Source organism: Lemur catta, chromosome 17, assembly GCF_020740605.2.
Source record: "Lemur catta isolate mLemCat1 chromosome 17, mLemCat1.pri, whole genome shotgun sequence".
NCBI lineage: Eukaryota > Metazoa > Chordata > Mammalia > Primates > Lemuridae > Lemur > Lemur catta.
Window position 1 is genome coordinate 7,315,012 of NC_059144.1, and position 6,888 is coordinate 7,321,899.

A 6,888-nucleotide genomic window follows, 5' to 3' on the forward strand; every position below is an offset into this window, starting at 1 on the left:
CAGGAGAGATGCACATCCTAGACTTTCCTAGATTTTGGTCAAAGTTCTCCAAAGAATTCCAAATTAATTGTAAAAATGTACAGCAGCAGAGGGCAGGAGAGTCCGGGAATTAGGGAGCTGTAGCTGCCGCCCTCATGCGTGGCGGCACATGACGCTGCCTCAGTCTGAGCTCTCCCCCGCGAGACGCGCTATTTGCACTGTGACCGCGACAGCACCTTCACTGGCCGTCGGGACTCCTTCGAACCGGCCGTTTGTATCTTCTGCCCTCTCTTCTACTGGCTTGTTTATCAGGAGACAGTAACGCTGATTTATATTTCACATGACTGAGAGTCTGTTAGAAAAGACAGCAAGGCTGGCCCCAGCCTCCCTCTAGGACGTGTTACCTCACGACACGAACACGTCACGACAGGAACACGCGCACGTTGCTGCTGCTTGGTCTCGCAGCTCCAGGTGCTATTTCTGGCCTTCCCACTGCAGGTTATGAGGACTGCGCTCTTTACCCCATCTTCACACAAAATGAACACCTCCTGTCCCTCAGATTTATGCTGGGATTTGGGCTAGATCCATATTCTGTGCTGACCTTACTTGACTTGCAAACTCCACTGACAGGCGAGCAGGGGACTGTATCATTACTTCTGCTTCCTTGCTCAGCTTCACAGTTTCCCTGGAATGCAATTTTCTATGTACTCATCATTAATATATGGTCAACTCTCCCAGCCGTGGTAATATAAATCTCTCAAAACACTCCAGCATGTTAGGCGGCCAGTCACTTCTACTGGTGGAGCTAAGTCTCGCCTGGAAGCCTCCAGCCCAGGAGACGATTCGTGTGGCTGCCATCCTGCGCCTTCCCAGATCGAAGCACTGAAATCCATCCCACCTCTCCTGGGGTGGACCCTTTGTTGTGCATCCTCCATCTTTTTTCTGGATTTATTCTTCCACTCCACGTGCCCTTCCTCCCGGAGCAACTGCGGACTGGGTGTCTGGGGGTGAATTTGAGATCCGACATGCTGAGGAAAAAAATCTACATTCTACTTTCACACGCCACTGCCAGCACAGTTGGGTATAGAATTCTAGGTTGGAAATTATTCTCCTTCAAAATTTTAAAGTCATTGCCCACAAGCAGACTTGTGCCACTCTGATACCTAACTCTTCCCATGAGATCCAGTCTCCTCACAGTATCATTTGAGAATCTTTTCTTTACCTCTATCGCTTTTAAATTTTACAATTATTTTTACCTGCTATACTAGGGCCTTGCACTCTGAAACTTGCTCTTCAGCTGTGGAAAATCTTCTTGAATCATTTGATTATTTTACCACTTTCCATTTTCTCTGATCTTTTCTGGAATTCTATTATGCAGATTGTTGGACCACCTGGGTTGCCCTTTAAAATTTCATGTTTTCCTTGCTATTTTTTGTCTCTTTTCTGCTACCAGACATTCAATTTTCAAGAGCTTTCCTGTCTCAGTGTGTTTTATGGTGTCCTGTTCTTGCTAGAGACGCACTCTGATCTGAGGATTTCCTTAGTTATCATTTACAAACAGAGAAACACTCAAATCTCAAGCACACATCCTGATAAACTCTTCACGTGTACAAACCACGTGAAGACCTAGAACATTCCTCATCAGCCAGAGCTCCCTCCTGGCCTCATGCGGCCAGTGCCGCGAGTGGCCACTGCTGCCCTCCACCACTGCAAGTCTGTCCATGCTCAGCGTAAGGCTGCGATCCATCTACACTGCTGTCTTAGTCCACTTGTTAACTGCTCCTGTTCCGTTACACAATCACACCACAGGTTACCATCCGGTTCTCTGGCTGATGGACGTTCACGTTGTTTCCAGTTTGGACTGCCGTGAAAAAAGCCGCTATGAACATTCTTGCAGACACACACATTTATTTCTCTTGGGATATGTGTGGTAGTGGAATTGCCAAGTTATACGGTAGGGAAATGTTTGCTTTTTAAAAGAAACTGCTAAGTATTTTTCCAAAGTGGTTTTTACCATTTTGTATATTGCATCAACATAAGAGTTCCCGTGGCCACACGTCTCTCACCAAGCCTTGGTGTGGGCCTGTCCTTCCCACTCCAGCCGCCCTATGGGTGTGTCGTGGCATCTCACTCACACGTCCCTGATGATGCTGCTGAGAGCCTTTCATCTCTCCCGACCACTTGGGTAACTTCTTCAGTGAAGGGCCTGCTTAACTGTTTGCCCACTGAGAAAACTGGGTCGTAGGATTCCTGATGCAGCCTAGGTATGAGCACTTTCTCAGATATGGCTGTATTTCCTCACTCTCTGCCTTACTAGTCTACTTTCTTAAGGCATCTTTTGACAAGCAGAGATTTTTAATTTTGATGAAATCTAATTTTTCTTTTTCTTTTATGACTCTTCTTGTGGCCTGTTTAAGATATTCCCGTTTGCCTCTAGAAGGTTTTTAATTTTAGTTTTAACATTTAGGTCCATGCTCCATCTTGACTTTCATGTATGGTACAAAGTTTAAATTTTTCCCCCAAATGAGGTGCTCCAGCTCCATTTACTGAAAAGATCTTTCCTTTGGAATCCAGAGGTACTATTTGGTTCTTCAAAATCTATTAGGTAATTCCACAGTTCACAGTTTCTTGAAGATGTTTTCGTCTTTTCTTTTGCAAACAATAAACCCTTTTATTTTATAGTAGTCACTGGTCACTCGGCATCTACTGTCCTCCTGTTATCCCCACTGCTTCTCGCTCAGGGGCCTGTGTCCTCTGTGCTTGGTTATTTTCATTTGTGAACCATTCAGTGTTCATGCAAAACCCTTTTTGGGTTTGAGAACTAGGACCCAGATAATTCTTCCAGAGAGTCGTGCTGACTTCTGTGAGGGGCAGCACACGGCCAGTGCAGAGCCTGCGTAACGCAGGTTTGGGCTTCAGGTTTCCTGTGGCACGGGAGTGATGCTCGCCCGGTGAGCAGCTCCTGGGGGGCTGGCTGTGGTCAGCTCTTGCCAGGAATGGGATTTTCTCCCTTGACTCACCCTGAGGGTATGGACTCGGGGTCTCAGCTTGCTATGGAGGTTCCCCCTCAGGCCCCCCGAGGCTGGTCTGGCGCCTTGACGCCTGTCCTCTTTGCCGACAGGTCCACCAGGACTTGTGCCTGCAAGTGCCTGGACTGGCAGCGCTGCCGGGGCAAAAGCACCCAGTGTTCTGCTGCAGAGACCTGCCGGGCTCCTGCTGTCCCTTACGTGGCCTTGCTTGTACCCTCCCAGCCCGTCAGACTCCAGGACTTTCCAGAGATGGTTAGTACTTGCTGGGGCCTATTTATTTCCAGTGTGACGGTCAGTCCAGACCACCTAGCCCGCCATCACCAGAATCGCAAATCTCCTTGTTCTTTCTTTCAACAAGCACCCAAGGTTATAAATCCCCTCAAAGCATAGCTCTAACCACAGTTTCCCAAGTTCTGATGTGCAGTATTTTCACTACCATTCAGTCTGAAATATTTTCAAATTTCCAGTATGATTTTTTCTCCAATCTATGTATATTTTTTTAAAGTTTCTGAATGTACTTAACTGTCTTTTGATTACTGATTTCCTACTGATTTCCTTAACTGCACTGTGGCCAAAGACTGTGATATTGCTTATCTGTGCATTACCTTCTGAAAGTTACTGATGTTTGCTCTGTGTCCTAAAACACAGCCCATGTGTGCTTGAGAAGAATGTTTTCTGTAAGGGCATAAGTGGATCAAATTGTTAGCTGTATTGTTCCATTCTTTCATATTCTTAATCAATGATCTAAGCTTCCATTACAAGAACCTAGAACAAATTAAACACAAATTAGGTAGAACAAAGGAATTTTAAAAGACTAAAAAGAGCAGAAGTCAATGAAAAAGAAAACAGAAAAACAACAGAGAAAAATCAATGTACCCCAAAGCAGGATTTGGGGGGAAAAGAATCTATAAAATTTGCACAAAAAGGTCAGACATAAATGAAAAAAAAAAAAAAAAATCTATAGTTGATAAACCCTTAGGCTAGACTGATGAAGGGAAAAGAAGAAAAAATGCAAAGTACGAACACCAGAAATGAGAAAGACGAATATCACTAGATAGTCTATGGTGATTAAGAAAAGCGGATATTGTGCACAACCTTATGTAAATTACTTTGATAACTCAGATGAAATTCCTTAACAAACGTACCTTTAAAAAAATGACATGGGAAGAAACAGAAAATCCAAACAGCCTCTTACCTATTTTTGAAAATTGAGTTCTTAATCAAAAACCTGAGTGCAAAGAAAATGCCAGGCCCAGATGGCTTCACCCATAACATCTATTTGTGAAAGAAATAATGCCTAATCCTATACAAACTATGGCAGAACTTGCTTTAGGAGGCCAATTTAATGCCAATAACAAACATGACAGAGACATCACATAGCAAGAAAATGAGCAATAGAGACCAACATCTCTTACAGACGTTCATGCGAAGTCCTTAAGCATGTATCCACATATCGGCAAACCTAATCTGGCTGTACAGGCACAGCACAATACATCATGGCTAAATAGGATTCATCCAGGAATGCAAGGTTATTTTGGTATGTGACAATCACTGCAATTCACCATGGTAACTCGGTAAGGAAGCAAGCCTTCATGAATAGGCATCAAAGAGCACCTGACCACATTCAACACCCAGTCACGAAAATACACTCAGAGCTAGGATAGATGGGAATCTCCACGATCTGATAAAATGCATCTATAAAAACCTTAAAGCTAATGTGAAAGACTGCACACATTTTCACTAAGATGGGGAATAAGATAAGGATGCTGGCACGGGACATCCTTGCCAGAGTAGTAAGAAAACAAGGCACAGGCCAGGCGCGGTGGCTCACACCTGTAACCCTAGCATTCTGGGAGGCCGAAGTGGGAGGATAGCTCGAGGTCAGGAGTTCGAGATCAGCCTGAGCAAGAGCAAGATCCCGTCTCTACTAAAAATAGAAAGAAATTATCTGGACAACTAAAAATATATATAGAAAAAATTAGCTGGGCATGGTGGCGCATGCCTGTAGTCCCAGCTACTCGGGAGGCTGAGGCAGGAGAATTGCTTGAGCCGGGAGTTTGAGGTTGCTGTGAGCTAGAGGCTGATGCCACGGCACTCTAGCCTGAGCAACAGAGCAAGACTCTGTCTCAAAAAAAAAAAAGAAATACAAGGCACAGAGGTCGGAAAGGAGAAGCGAAACCACTGTTGTTTACACAGGAGCACGGAGAAAACCCTGCAGTCCACAGAAATGCCACTAGAACTACTGTATGCAAATGGTAGGGTATGGGAGATAAGAGCACTAGATATAAACAACTGAAAAATGAAATAAAAATACAATGTTCATAATAGCACCGCACATCTAATACCTGGGACCAAACCTAATGGAAAACGTGAACGACCCCCACAAAGAAAGCTCCAGTCCAATGCTGAAAGAAATTAATGACCTACATAGCTGCAGCAATACACAACTTCATAGCTCGGAAGGCTCGATACTGCTGAGATGTTGATTCTTCCCAAAGTGTACTCAAGACACTAAAGAAAAAGTACTCAAAAATGTATCCAAGGGGATCTCTATTGAAATTCCAGGAAGCTTTTTTGGTAGAAACGGAGAAGCTGATTCTAAAACGTACGTGGAGACACACAAAGGACCTGAACAGCCCTAAAAGTCTCATAGAGTTGGAGACACACAGTCTACTTTCAGGGTTTACTGCAAAGCTACCCACGTCAAGACTGTGTGGCAACAACACAAGGACAAAGAGAAGCAGACTCACAGCTGAAGGGTCATTTGATTTTTGACAAAGGTAGCAAATCAATTAGTTGGGAGAAAAAAGTCTATGTAACAAATGGTGCTCGAAGATATGAGAAAAATGAACCTTGGCTACAACCAAAACTGGAAACCCAGATGGTTCATCGGCAGGTGACTAAATAAACTGCGGTGCACCTACATGACGGGACATTACCCAGCAACAGAAAGCAATCGAACACTGCCACATGCAACAACTGGGATGAACCTCAGATGTTACACGAAAGAAACCACACGCACACACACGCAAATCCACTGCCTAATTCCACTTATGTGAAATCCAAGAACCAGCAAACGCTATGGCAACAGAAGGCAGAGGGGCGCCTCTGGGAGGTGCCTGGCTTTGCAGAGTTTAGGAAATTGTCTGTATCTTGCTTTGGACAGCGGCTCCATGAGTGTCTGACCTCCCACCTCGCTGACCCGAACCCCTTGGGTGGGCTCGTGTTTACCACCCTCAAACCCCAACTCCACAGGAACCTGCCACAGGACAGAAACAAACTACTCCACAATTAGACACCACCGAGTACCAGCCAGAGTGCCTGTAATTTAAAAGTCTGAGCACCAAGTCCTGGCAACCAGCTAGTGTTCTCCGTCCACCCTGCTGGCAGAAACATGCAACATGGAACTGCCTACTCTATTTGAACAGATGCACACTGCAGGACCTGTCACTTGCTCCTAGGAGCCAGAAAAGGTGTGTGCAAACATGCACACATGTATACTCGCTGCAGCTATTCCAGCTGGGTGTTGTTATATCAAATGTCCACCAACAATAAAATGGAATTAACAAAGTAGGGTATAGTCACACAGTGGAATACATGGCAATGAAAAGGAACAAATTTCTGCCAGACAACATGGTTGAATCTCAACCACATACTTAACACAAGAAGCCACACACACGCAAATACACACGATGCAACATGCTGAAATTTCCATGATGCTCACATAGGGCAATGAACCTTGCTGAAGTCAAGAGTGTGGACAGCTCTGGGGTAGGCGTGTGGGCGGGGTGGGTCCAGCCAGGACACTGGTGCTGTCCATGTCTCACCCAGGCTGTGGCATCCACACTGCCCACTTTGGGATCATCCACTCAGTTGTGTG